The sequence below is a fragment of the Helianthus annuus genome, chromosome 17 (assembly GCF_002127325.2).
Source record: "Helianthus annuus cultivar XRQ/B chromosome 17, HanXRQr2.0-SUNRISE, whole genome shotgun sequence".
NCBI classification, from domain to species: Eukaryota; Viridiplantae; Streptophyta; class Magnoliopsida; order Asterales; family Asteraceae; genus Helianthus; species Helianthus annuus.
In genome coordinates this window covers 191,204,795-191,220,357 of record NC_035449.2, presented here as the reverse complement: position 1 = coordinate 191,220,357, position 15,563 = coordinate 191,204,795, and positions in this window count along the sequence as shown.

The window sequence follows — 15,563 nt, the reverse complement described above, 5'->3', positions numbered from 1 at the left end:
CACAACCATGTAATCGTAAAGGGCGTACAGCCAACACATTTACTTTAATACAAGAAGTGTTTGGCTACTTTTATTTCATGCAAATTTCTTGTCACAACTGCATTTATTACTTTGGGCGTACACGAAAACATCAATGGCTCGACCATAGGAAACGTTGTAGACCTCCAAGGCTCGTCACAACCAAGTGAACAGCCGTGTCAGAAACACAACCAAAGCCTACAAAACGCCAAAACATAACTTCGTGCCCACATAAACACGAAAATATCGATAGCAAGGTAACTAAACATTGTAATGCTCCCAAGGCTAATTACAGCTGAGCTCACACAATAACCTGCAACTCGATCACTTCGTATGTCACATACAAGCGCACATACTTAAGCGACAGAATAAAAACGTTGTAGTAACACAACATCACCTGTCAGCGCCATCATTCATTCGTGACACCTGATCAAAGTAATTAAACATGCACATATTATGACGATAACAAAATTCGCATAACCATAGAAAAAAGCGATAAAATATTCACAAGAATCCCAGGTACACACACCCACAGGTAAACAAAATTTAAGTTGTCTTAAACAACCAACATTACAGGCCCATTCATGGCCATACACGGCACACAGGCCGGAACCCACCGTTCAAGTCTGACTAGGGCCAGCACCCCCTATCGCATCACTATCTTCTCCCAAAGCCTTCTTCAACAAAGCGACTCCATCTGGTTTCCGAGACAACTTCTGCGCTGCCCGGACGACGGCAAACTCAAGGGTTGAAAACTCCTTGCGCTTAGCAGCATAAGCACCGTCACAATCCTCTTTATACAATTCGAAGTGGTAATCTTTCTCCTTATTGATAACCGCAGACTTACCTTCAGCGAAACCAAACTTACGACCGCTATTATACCCCGCTCGACCCAATTCAAGCATGTACGTGGCAAGCTCAGTCGAGTTCAGAATACGGTGAGCAAGCTGCATAAAACAGAGCAATCAGATAAATCCACAAAAACCAAAGAATAAGGAAAAGCAAAAAGAAATTACCAAGGGCACTCCACGGGAAAGCAACCATCTGGTGTCAGCAGACGTTTCCTCCGCATTGAGTTCTGCTGCCTGAACTTCAGCAGCCTTTTCAGCAAGAAGGCGCTGTGCATCCTCACACTCAGTTGCCTTTTGCTGAGCAAGAACCTCTAACTTATCAATCCGAGCGACATACTCCTTCTCCTTCTGTTCGGATGCAACACGCGCCTGCTGCGCTTCTTCAGCAAGTGTTGTTTTTTCACCAGATAACCGCACGATAGCATCACGCTGCGACTACATCTCAACGTTCGTACGCGCGCACGCGGTTTCCCAATCCTTCTGTATCTGATCATTCAGCTGTTTTTGCTCCTCAAGCTTCCGTTCAGCTTCAGCAACCCTCCACTGCAAACCTTTCTTCTCAGCATTAAATTTTTCCCTCTCTTCAGCAAGCGACTTCTTCGACTCCTCAAATTCAAGGGTCTTTTCCCCCATCGATCGCCACTCGCGAAGAATTTCCTGTGATGTGGCAAAGAAATTAACCCCAGCACGAACATGATCGTCCAAAAGGGAAAAGCGATTGCGATTCTTCTGAAACATCCTCTCAACAGGAGGAAGAGACATAGCAAAGAACTCATGGCAATTGTTAACATCGTTCATCCGAGAACCCTGAGTAAGTTTCTAGCGCGGGGCGTGGGGCAAATCGTCACAAGCCGGGTTACCCCAGGAATCAGCAGGGTAACGCTCAATGTGCGGGCTGCGCACAACGCCGGAAGTAGCTCCACCCCCACCAGGAGGACGCTTGGTATAAATAGTTTGTTGTGGAGTAGTCTCGCTAGACTCCCCCTCTACTTCAATACCTTTGCCCCTATCAGCTCCACCATCAGCTCCACCATCACCTCCAGGAGCAACAGCTGCTTCAGCCACACCTTCAGTAAACCCCTCACCACCCCTCGTGTCCGCATCAACATCATCACGAGGAGGGGTCAAACCAACTGTCCTCGACGGAGGAGAAGTAGGTGGAGTAATTTGAGTAATATCTACCGCACGAGGCTTCTTACCAATCTTGACTGCTATCATGGAACATGAATCAAGAACAACTCCGAGAAAACAACACAAAAAACCAAGAAGGAAAAACACTACAATGTACAACTAGAAACTACTTACCAGTGGGAGGGGCAGATGCAGCATAAAGCTCCTCCAGCAAATTCCCACGACCCCCACTAAAAACACCAAGGTCAATCTCAGACTCAGAAGGCGCGGGGGGAGCTTCCTTGTGAAGTTTCGCCTTTTTAGCAGCAAGAAGAGCAGCGGACTGCTCATCAAGCTTGCGTTTGTGATCCTCAAGGGCTTTCTTCTTCATGTGCTCAGTCAGAGTAGCACTGTCATCAGGATCCGATTGTTGACTCCTTTCACCAACCCCTAAGCCAGACAACGTATCAGAAACCACCACATAACCTAGACAAGGATGAGTAGAGGGTCGCTTACGAGAAGAACCAGCAGCTTTACCCTCAGGCTTTCCCTCTCTCCTTCCAGACCTATCAGTTCTCGCTTTTTTCCTCGACTCCAACTGAGTAGAAGGATCAACGGGCACCTCTACATCATCGTCGTCACCAACAACCTCGTGCACGGGTTCAACAGCATCACCCTGCGCGGTACCTGCACGCGCGCAACGAGAGGTTAGATCTTCAAAGTTTTGATCAGAACTTTCACTTGAATGAACAATGACTTCTTCGCGACCCGGCTCGACAGGGTCATTCAAAACATCTTCACCTAGAACTTCGGCGACATATCTATTCAAGCTCTCATCTGATGGATGCAAAAAACGACCCCGGATCTGGTCTAACCACGTCGGGTTCCCATCCGCTTGAATAGCCTCAACCATGGTACCCGCTGTCTTCGGATCCAAGACGTTTATCAAGCTGTAACCAACTGCAAAGGAGCAACAAGATAAGGGAACACATCAAAATATACTAAACCTAAAGGAAAATAAATCAAAAATAAACTCAAGGAAGAAACATACATTTACCCTGATGGCTGTACACAGGTTGACCCAGTGGATGTTTGGGCACCCACAACAAACTCATCCCGGCCCCAACTAAAGCCATCTCATCCAGCTGAGAAATGGCAGTCGCCTTAGAAGTTATCTTCCTATACCAGTCCTGAGCAGCATAGTCTTGCATATAATCCACCTTCGGAATCCCTTGACTCACATGCCTGTACGGCATCTCTATTGGAATCACACCACGGCGGATGTAAAAGAACTTCTGTTTCCAGTCATGAAGGCTCTTTAACGGCACATAGCACACCGGAGCAACACCCGTTCTCGCTTGAAAAGAATAAAAACCACTGGTGTATGTAACGCTGTAGAAAACGTTAAACATTTCGAAAGTAGGCTCAATACGATAAGCCCTACAAACATATTCAAAATGGGTAATGCGGGGAAGCCCAATTGCATTTTTCTGAGAAATATGAAGTCCATAACCCCTTAGCACAGCAGCAGTAAACTTCGTTATCGGTAACCGGAAACTACCCTCCCGGAAAAACGCTGCATATAAGGTGATATAGCCTGGAGGAGCATCCAAAGCAGTAGATCCGGGAGGAGGGTACTGAGCCCCCCACTCAGGACGGAAGTTCATCCCCCTCACCAGATTCTGAAACTCCTCCTCCTTCCAGCCAATAACAGCCTGGTCCGGACCAGGAGGGGCTTTACCTCTATGTTTTCTTTTCTTTTGGGTGGGATTCTTCTCAGACATGGTAAGTATAAAGAAGTAGAAGATCTGAACTCAAGAAAATATAGAGAAACGGAGAACAAGAGGAGAAGATAGAAAGAAAATCACACTTGAGATTTGAAAATGTAAAGGAGAAAGGTTAACCGCCTCCTATTTATACCCATCGCATTTAATGCGATGGGTAATGGAACGGCAGGGCACAGAAAAAGCACCCAATAGATGACTGCCACGTCAGAAGAGAGAGAAGACGTCGTCTCCTTTTTCGGGAAGCATGGGCGACAAAGTCGGCTGACGTGACAGAAAGTCACTGAAAAAGCAATTGTTCACCTCCGATAAGACAGGGATGTCAGACGGTCACACCAAACACTTCCTCATAACCACCAAACTTCCACCAGAAGGAAACATCAAAAGCCAAAACCCATGCGCCATGCGTCCATTTGGCTCACCTTTTTCAAAGGGCCAAAACCCATGCGCCATGCGTCCATTTGGCTCACTTTTTCAAAGGGCCAAAACCCATGCGCCATGCGTCCATTTGGCTCACTTTTTCAAAAGGCCAAAACCCATGCGCCATGCGTCCATTTGGCTCACTTTTTTCAAAGGGCCAAAACCCATGCGCCATGCGTCCATTTGGCTCACTTTTTTCAAAGGACCAAAACCCATGCGCGATGCGTCCATTTGGCTCACTTTTCTCAAAAGGCCAAAACCCATGCGCGATGCGTCCATTTGGCCCACCCGATACAAAAGACAAAATCCACATGCAACGCGCCCATTTTGGTTCACTTTACATGTACCAAACTCTACGCGATGCACACGCGCCCATTTTGGTTCACTTTACCCATGTTGCACAGAAACCATGGGTAAAAAGACTAAAATACTCTTGGGTGACAAGATTTAACAAGAAAATCTAACTGGGTTAAGCCTAAAGGACAAAACGTGCAACAAAATTCCTTGTAAAGAGCAAAACTTGTCAAAATTCATTAAAAAGGACACCGCCTGATAAGTGGTATTAAGATAGAGGACAAAACTTGTAATTTTTCCATTTTCAACGTCCGTCGCTTCAATTGTGTAAAACTGTATAAAAAGTGTATCCGGGTGCCAAACAAAGAAACATGCATTAACTGAAAACTACAGACAGTTACTTTTTTTTCCAAATTTTTAACCCAAATTGTTATCTACGGTTTTGGAAAATGACAAACCAAACCGGCTAGTTTGGGCGGTGGTTTTGAACCACATTTTTTATTTATGAAAAAAGTTATAATGTTAAACCTCTATTGTCAGGCCCTCAGACGCATTTTTCAGGCCAAGTTCCAACGAAATTCCTGCCAAAAATCATCAGAACATATGATATGAACAGCTCTGAAACAATTATACCAACCCTAAACAAGCCTGGAATCAATCTAAAACCTATGCAGTTAATGCGGTAATATATCAGATATCGGTCAACTATGTAGTTAATATCCCGATATATCAATCGATATATCAGTGATATATCGGTTATCGGTCCCCTGCCGAGATAGCGGTACAAATTACAAAATATTGGTCAGAATATCGGTACCGATAACATCAGCGATATTGTCTGATATTTGACCGATATAGGAGCGATATTTGATCGATAAATCACCGATTTTCCCGATATCAATACCATTCTTCTTATTTCTACCATTCATTTTTCTTCTTATTGTTGCTATTAGTGTTTTAAGTCTTAATTGTTAGTTGTTACTGTTAAATGTTAGTGTTTTAAGTCTTAGTCAGTTCTTATTTGTTACAATTGTTTGTGCTAAATTGCTATATATATAAATTTAGCATGATATTAAAATTACCGATATCCCACCGCGATAACCGATATCTCAAATATCGGTCCTTGACCGATATCCGAAAATTTACCGCATTAACTACTTAGTCGGCCAAGGACTCATATTTGAGATATAGGTTATCTCGGTGAGATATCGGTGGGATATTCATATTAGTAACTTTAATATCATGCAAAATTTATACATAGCAATTTAACACTAATAATTCAGTGATATATCGGTGATCATGTGATATATTGGCGATATAACGGTCAATATCGCCGATTATCGGTACCGATATTCTGACACCGATATTTTACTAGGGGGCCGATATATCACCGATATTAACTGCATAGTCTAAAACAACCTAAACTAACCCTAAAGAAGCCTAAAACATGTCTAAAACCCCTAAAAATTGTATTTTTATACTATACGTCTCACCTAAAACGACTGGTTCCAAATTCCAAACCATCAAAACTGAAAAAAGCTAACAAAAAATATTGACTTTTTCATGATATGCTTTACTGCTTTAGCAGAATAAATGAATAAGAACATGATTGGCAAATTTGGGAATAACTTTCGATTCGATTTAAACCTAGTGTACAATAATTACAGAATTCAATTCAATCTACAGCATTCTACTAGCATGTCTAAGTTGATCAAGCAAGATCAGGACCCAAAATCATACAATGTTCAAGATAATCGATAAATTTTGAGACGAAAAGAGTATTATTACAAATCAAAGATGAGAATCTGAATGTACGAAGAACAGATTGGAGAATCATTTGATGACACAGGGGAATTAAAGATCGACTAACCTGAGTTGCGAATAACGGATTTTGGAGAAAAGGGGGTGAAGTGTAGGAACTGAAATTCATGAAGATGTTTAGGCTTTTATAGTTAGGGTAAACGAATCTGGATCCCGATACCAATATATATGCCGGTGGCTTTATAGCCTAGTGGTATATTGAGGGTGAGATGTGACAAGACTGTAGGACCGATAGATTTTGGGTTCGATTTTCACAAGGAGGGTTTTCTCGTATTTATTGGGTTTCCTCTTGAATTTGTGTATAGGCATTATACCTAGTGGCAGTGGCGGAACTAGAAGAAAAATTTAGGGGTATCCCAAAAAAATTTACCTTGACACGTCCCTGAAAATTTACCTTGACCCGTCCCTAATCTTTTTTTCAAGTATTATATTATGTATTTAAAAAGAACTATTGTAATCTTTTTTCAAGTATTATTTTCACTGTTAACCTTTTTATTAAGAGTGAATTGCAAGGATTGTCCTTTATCTTTATACCCATTTGCAGGCGTTGTCCTTTATGTTTAAAATTGACGAGTTTTGTACTTTATGTTTTCAAATCATACAAGTTTTGTCCTTTAGCCCTAACCCAGTTAGATTTTTCTGTCAAATCTGGTCATATACAATGCACATAAGGGTAAAATTATCTTTTCAATCTATTCTTTAAAAATACATATAAAAGAAAAAAATATTATATATCATAACAAAACCCTCATCTTCCCCAAATCAATCCAATTTCAGAACCCTAATTTCTCTTCAACAACCTACAACAATTCACACCTCATTTCAAACCAGATTAACACCAAATATTGTTTCCCGTTTGAGTCTTATCTACTGCTAAACTCTCTTCTTCCTTTCTACATGTACTTATCTATTTGTATCTACATACCCCAGATTTGATCCTCTCTCTAATTCCCCCTTTCACCGAAGCAAAGCAGAAGTGGTTGTTACAACGGGCATGTTTGGCTTAGCTTATTTTCAACTTCTTCAAAAGGACTTTTGGAAAAAAAAAAAGTCAGGAAATCCTGACTTTTGCCCAAAACAAAGGACTTTTGCCTAAAATAAGGAAAGCCAAACACCAAAAAAAGGACTTTTGCCCTAAAAAAGGACTTTTGCCCTCAAAATAAGGAAAGCCAAACATGCACAACATGGGAGAAGTAGTTCCATAGTGCTGAGGTTGTTCAGAAGGTTCCTCTTTTATACCTTGCAAATGATATCCTTTAACTCCTCTCTCTCTCTCCCCAATTTCCTTGTTTCTTGATGCGCCTTTTGTCCACCAAATTCACCACCACTATTCGATCTGCAATCTCTAACACAAACCTATCTCGAAATTTCAAAATTTTAACCGTTTCGTCAATGGCGACAACTCCAAAGCCCAACGAAGAAGGCACAGCTAAGTGTTTTTGTTTAACTCCCCTCTCTCTCTCCCCAATTTCTTGTTTCTTGATTTTGGGCATTGTGGATGTTGGGTTGTGTTTTGATTTGGGCATTGTGAAAAAAGTAGTACCGCCCCTGAAAAAAAAATCTATGCTTCAATACAACACAACGCTAACGCTAAGATAAAAACAATATTTGGTGTTAATCTGGTTTGAAATGTGGTGTGAATTGTTGTAGGTAGTTGAAGAGAAATTAGGGTTTTGAAACGAGATTGATTTGGGGAAGAAGAAGCTTTTGTTATGATATATAATATTTTTTTTATATGTATTTTTAAAGAATAGAGTGAAAAGACAATTTTACCCTCATGTGCATTGCACATGACCAGATTTGACAGAAAAATCTAACTGGGTTAGGGCTAAAGGACAAAACGTGTATGATTTGAAAACATAAAGTACAAAACTCGTCAATTTTAAACATAAAGAACTGCGCCTGCAAATAGATATAAAGATAAAGGACAATCCGTGCAATTCACTCTTTTATTAATTTAAAAAATAACCATCGTACAATTTATAAAAAGTGTTGGTGCATATCATTTTTAAGGAATCTTTTATGTAGGTAAAACCATAAGATGATAAATAAACAAAATAAAAAAATAATTAAGTAATATTTACAATAAATTGAATAAAAGGTTGAATATTAATTGGAGATTTTGAAACCTGACTTTTGAGTTTTCCATTCATTTTCATTTATGATCCCAATGCTAATAATATTATATTAAATATTAATATGATATGATCTTCTTCCTTCTTCAAGAAAGTATGGTGCTACAACCTACAACTTTATGTAATAAAAAATTTTCTGAAACTTCATTTCATCTTATCATCTCCTACATTCATGGGTATCCTAACATTTGATTAAGGGTATCGCAACAAGAAAAAACGGATATGAAATAAAAGATTGCACTACGCCAAGAAAGTTGAGGGGTATCCCGTGCTACGGCTCATATAACACTAGTTTCGCCCCTGCCTAGTGGAGATGGATATGATCGGGTGGTTCCGCTGGTGGCAAGATGATACTCTAGTGGTCCGTCAGTGATTCAAATTTGTCGTTCAAAAAAATTATAGTATATCTTTTTTTTCTGAAACGGCCACATTTTCCAGATCATATAATTATGTCGTTTGCATAATTCATTATTTTTATTGTATAGTGTCATCCCGTGTAATACATGGGTGTATAAACTAGAAATCTAATACAAAAAAAATGCAATATTATTTAAGTTTGTTTGAAGAGGTATTCACATGAAGAGTACGTTGTGCACCTTATGCAATGAGGTTGAAGAGTCTATGGATTATCTTATGATATTCATGCCTTGTAGCGTCTATCGTGCGGCAAAGAATAATATCCTCTTGGTGTCACATACCACGGGTCTTGGCTTTCTCTATTCTAGATATTGTCAACATGCGCTTCTATGTCGACGGTTCGGAAGTCAAAAAACAAGTCGTCCATCTTGTCTCCATGTTAGCTTGTTGGTTTATCTGGAAATCAAGATATGAAGCAATTTGCGTTCGGTTGGGTTTCTATGGATTGAAAATCGATCGAATGCATATCAATATACACAATAGAGTAATTTTAATACTAGTATTAAATAGAGAACTATAATAGAGAAGGTACCCTTCTAAAACAATTTTTTAAGTCTCGTTCTTACTACATGTAATTCTTTTTTCGTAATTTGCATTAATGTTATGCTCGAGATGTTCATCGGCTACTAACGGTTTAGTTAGTAGGTTATCCTAAAACAGCTAAAGTCATACCATGAACACTCGCGATGTTCATCGGGTTGATTTTCTGGTTATTTGAATTTGGGTTGATTTGAATAAACTGAGTTATAAGAAAATAAATAGAAATACAAAATTTATGATATTTGTAATATATACTTTTACAAAGTAAAAAACCCGAATTCGGGAATTCGGTTATTCAGATCGGATTGGTCAAAAACCACAAATTAAAATATGATTCGAAAAGCGAATTCATAATTTAGTTTGGATGGTAACCAATTTGGAATTTCGGAAACCGAATTCGAATTGGTTTTTAATTCAAGTTTCGGTTTTCCCAAGTCCAATTCGAATAATAAAAACCTAATCACCGCCCTATCACTAACAATCAAACATGCTTGTTAAATTACGTGTCTATACTTTATTGTAACACCCTAGTTACTAATTAACGATTTTGTATGTAATTACCAACAATTAAATGTGTAGTTAAGGCTACACATGCTATAGAAGTACGGGTTTATTAAAACTTTTACAAATCATAAGTTATTCTACATAACGTGATCGAATTCGTTGTTTAAAATTTACAACGTGGCAAAGTGCGGAAACGTGTATCTTTATCGTGTTCGGTTCTTCGCTGAGCTTGATCGTCTTCCGGCATCCAAAAGTACCTACATTTCATAAACATGAAATGCTTTAGTCATACGGGGTTTAAAACGTGTCTAAACAAATCCGGGAATTTAAAATAAATAAAATATATTTTGTTACTGGGTCCACCGTAACTTACGGTGGCACCGTAAGTTACGGTAGCCCCTGAAAGTCTATCCTTCCACCGTAACTCAGTATGTAACCATCGTAATCATATCAGCTCCACCGTAACTTACGGTGGCACCGTAAGTTACGGTGGTCCCTGCATCCAGCTTTTCCATTTTGCCGTTTAACGACACGAAAACTTTCGTATCTTTCAAACCGCTTGTCCGTTTAACCTACCGTTTCTTCCTACGTGATTGTAATTTGATTCTCCACCTTATGGAGTTAAAATCTAACCTCCGGTTTTACAAAATTTTAGACTTTTAAGTCTTCGGCTATTTCCCTTTTTACCAACTTTCGACCCGTTCTATTTTTATCGAACAAACGAGTTTGTTTGACCTTTATTTCCCATAAACCTATCAAGTTAAAAAATGTTTAACATAATAGGTTTCAAATTACAGGTTTATATACCTCCTTAAACCCATTTTCACCCATATGCTCATTTTGACCCGTTAAGGGTATTTATGCATATTTTAAGCACCAATCTCTTTCATTCGCTTCTAAATACATATGCCCACATTTCTTATCAAATGACCTCCCACCACAACTATATTTGTGGTGGATTCGATGTAGTGATTTATATATTCCAAATTACACACTTCAAATCATTATTTTACGGCAAAGACTCTTTATAGAGACTTTTGACCAATATTTTACGTCTTTTGCTTTTCATACTTATTCAAAGTATTTATTTCATCCTATCGCTTATTTCCAAACAACCTTTATGGTTCGTTTGCTCAATTTCACTTACAAGGGCGTTTTAGTCAATTTTAGTCATTCATTTACGACGAAGGACTATTAGTACATGTTTGATTCCAATTTACGACCTTTTAACTATATTCTTGTTTAGAAATCGATACGTTTCTAAAATACCTTAATCATAACTCAATTTATTCGGTTTACCTAAGAGGTAACCAAATATCTATATTTTAACCTTGTCTAATTCTTGTAGAACTCCAAATTCTACATGATGAGTTGTATCATTATACATACCTGGCTCGGGTCAATATATTAACCCGTTTCAATACCTTTCCTTAGTGGCCGTTAAATGATAGCAATGTAAGTATCCATGTGCTATTTATTTCCTAAAATCATACAACTTGACAACCCATTAGTCAATATTGTCAAAGGGTGATAATTTCACCCTTTTGACTCGTTTGGTCTAAATAACCAATTACCATCGCCAATTTGTCAAATATTGTCAATTTACCAATTTGCCCTTATCGGTTATTATAATTTACCTTATTTGATAACCATTAAAAGTACATGTTTCATTCGTCATAAAATGATCGAATAACCAATTTTAACTCATTTCTAACCATCACTATGGTTTCTTATCATATTTGATTATTTTGTTTCGTACGACTACACGCCGGAACACCATATCTCAATTAGATATTTGTCCTTTACGTACTCTAAAAAAATATATATATGACTAGTGTAAGATATACTTACTTTGCATCCGAATTATGCTTTTCCTTCGTTCTTGATTCGTTTGACCCGCTTCCTTCCCCAAGCTTTCACCTAGCTTGCCATGCGTCAAACTATCATTGTAATTCGTAAGACGGTTGGGTTAGTCATAATCATTTACGACTATTCCATCCTACGCTTCTTATATCGAGTTTTATCATTTGATCATATACTTGGTCGGTTTGACTTTTTAAAGTCAATCGACTTATCAACTTATTGATTGCACATTTGGTTTATTGAATTTCACTTAGTCATTTCATCCGAATGCTTAACGAAATCAATTTTTTACACACTAACTACTAGGTAACATGATTTCAAGCATCTATATCACGATCTTAACATCAATTCTTTTATATCATATAAAAACCCATCTCAAGTCATGTATGTTCAACACTCAAACTTGCAAATTGTTCAAGTATCTTGCTTCTACTAGCAACTATGATGATTTTAAACATGTGTAAACCATCATCTTCCCTACATAATCAAAACCCACTTAGCACATAATAGGTAAATTATCAAATCCCTAGTTTTAACACTAATTCTCTAAGTTTTCAACTAGGGTTTGTTTCTAAACAAAGATTTCAACACAATAGCACTCATAGATTCAATATTCATTCCAGAATTTCGATTATGATTGTTCATCATAATCTCAAAGTATCACCAAATCTTAAAATTCGACATACCTTGTGATCCCCACGACTAGGTGATCATTTATATGTGTTCATGCATCGATTTGGGTCTTGATTTGAGCTTCAATTTGTTGATTTGTTGGAGTTAGGGTTTTGGCTCTCCTTGGAGCCTTCTCCTGGTCGTTCACGAACACACTAGGTGTGTGTGTGTGTTTTGTTTTTCATTTTAGTAAATAATCTTTTAGATTATTCCACCTTTGGCCCCTCAAGTTTTGTTAACTAGTAAGTAGGCTACAACCTACTTATTTTCAACAATACTTTGTTTTGTTAACTAGGTTAAACTTTGCTAGTTTAACTTAGTGAGTTCGGGGTAGTCGTAGCCCGTTATATTTTAAGTCCCGTTAGCTCGGGCCTTCTCTATATACTTTGTTTTCCTCAAAGTATTTATCCTCTTTTAATTCATATCAAATTTATTCATTTAAGTCCTAATATTAACCGGGTTAATTTTTACCACTAACGGTATTTTGCCCGTCGTCACTAGTAACTTGGTTTAATTACCAAATCCATTTTTGGGGTGTTACAAGTCTACCCCCTTAAAGAGGTTTCGTCCTCGAAACCTTTTCTTACATAATTTATTTGAGTTTCAACCCAATGTGCATAAACTGAGTAACCTTCTAAGCATTACTCACACTTTGACCATTTGTTAGTGTCATTCGACAATATGGTAACATCTTTTAATTACACAACATATGTATCTTTTATGCGAATTTACGCAACTCAAAATAACGCCATCTTGTCATTTCGACTTGTTTGAGTAACTTAGCGAAATCCATCGCCTTTATACTTTCGGATTCCTTGTGAATCCGTTATTTTCACCCATTTGGATGTTTCTAGTGAGATCTTTCACTGTTTACAAACATACCACTTTTCTTTACGAACTTATTTATTTGGTTCATTCGTACAGCATTCGCCACTAAAATGAATTTCCTGATTTTATCTTATTTATTTAGCACTATTTAAATGTGCTATTAACGGAATTCTACAAGGCATATTACCACATACCTTCCGGCTTTATCCTTTTTCTCGTGCCTTTACTCGATCTGACTTCCCAACACTTTGCTTGTGTTGCCTTGTGATCGCTCAGTATAGGCGATCAATACTTTTCATTATTATGACCTCATGGACCATCACTGTCGTTTTGTATTCACCTACCTTTATTATTTGGCTTGACTGAGTAGCCATTTGGCCACTAGGTCATACACGCTTATCAACTATGATTATTTCACGCTAATCTTAATATAGATAGCGTGTTGAACACTTTCTTAATTTAAATATTGATCTTAACCGGCCTCATTGACTAGTCTTATTAGTCCAGTTGCTTTATACCCATCTCTCGGGCTAATATGTGATTTTATTTCACATAACTTTCCTGACCGTGATCGCGTCACGTCGTGTTTTAGGTTTATTCCCCAATCATCTCATACTATATATGTTTGATAAAACGTTGTTTTTGACTAAAACGGAATTTTAGTTTAATGTTTTATCTTTAAGTTATGTCAAGCAATTTTGACGACTTGGCATTTACTCTTTTACAGTCTTTGTTTTACGCGAAGATTCTCACTGGTTCCCTCACTTTGTTTAAGTAATTCGTAGGTTCTCTCACATGGCCTCGTAGGCTATTTCCTTAGGTCTTCACCCCCTTTTAATGGGAACCCTAAGGTTTATTCCCCTTTCTTTTCGTGACCCGAGGGTCATTCTGATCCCATAGACCTTAACACTAATCGCATTCCCGTAGGTTACGATGATCCCACAGATTCATCTTTTATTTGTATCTACATTCAAATGCATATATGTATATATGCATATATAGCTTCAAAACATGTCTTGTTATGTTTGGAATCGTATATTTCCGCTTTTGAACTTTAGTTGACCTTGATCGTAGTCTAAGGCTTCATTTGTTTATTTTCGGACGAAATTTTCCGACTTTATGACTTCTCATATCATTTATGCGTAGGTTCATCTTATGCTCACCATTCTCCAGTTTTCATATATCCGTACTCGATTATGTCCCATTGCCGGGCTCATTATTCTTTTGCTTTTAGCGGTACCACTATCCCGTTTGTATTTATTCATGCCGTCCGGCGTGATATTGTAATCGACCCGTTCAACTTTAAAATAGTTGAACATAATTTATTCACAATTTTTATTTACATTATTTTGTCATCTTTTAGTTATGACCCAAAACCCGAGTCCTTTAACTTTCTATCCGAGTTTCCGTTTCTCGGTCTGTGCATGCGTTCAATTCTTACCCATCAACCGGGTGTTTTACCGAAGTCGTTATTATTATGACCCTCCCAGTATGCATTAAGACCTCGCTTCATTTCTATTTTCCGACTTTGTCCTCGAGTTTGACGTTTTACAAAAACGACTCGTTTAAAGACATATTTTCATTTTTCCGGGTTCGAGTGTAAGTACACTCCCTCCCAATGCATATCTTGATTATTCTACATGTTTATATTCTTCGGGTTCGAGTGTAAGTACACCCCCTCCCAATACATGCCTACATCATTTTACATGTTTGCATTTTCTGGGTTCGAGTGTAAGTACACCCCCTCCCAATACTTGTCTAAATCATTTTACATGCTTACGTTTTCTGGGTTCGAGTGTAAGTACACTCCCTCCCAATACTTGTCTAAATCATTTTACATGCTTCTTTGTCCCTTCACTCGGGCTCATTATCCTGTTGTAATACGCTTCCGTCACTCGGTTGTGCGTTTACATTATTATCAAATATTTTGCTTATCTGATTCATTTGGGTACTTTTTAGTTAGTCCCATTCCCTCCGCCCTTACTACATCGGACGTAAATGTGTCCGCTATAAGAAACTCGTGGTATCATATGTCATTACTTACTTGGCCAGAGTAAGTGATTTAACACATGACATACACGACCTTTTTATAGTTTTCACATCACGCCTTATGTAAGTAACGCCCCTATTCAGTTTTCTTGGAAATTACATCCTGGATATGTATTTCTGTTCAGGTTTTCCAAGTTTCTAATTTACCTATGCAACGATCATTCTCTACATGTTTGTTGCATATTGCTAATTGTGCGATTATATTTAAAAACACGCACCTGGTAATGCTTGCCCCGACGGGCGTTTCTTGCCATTAA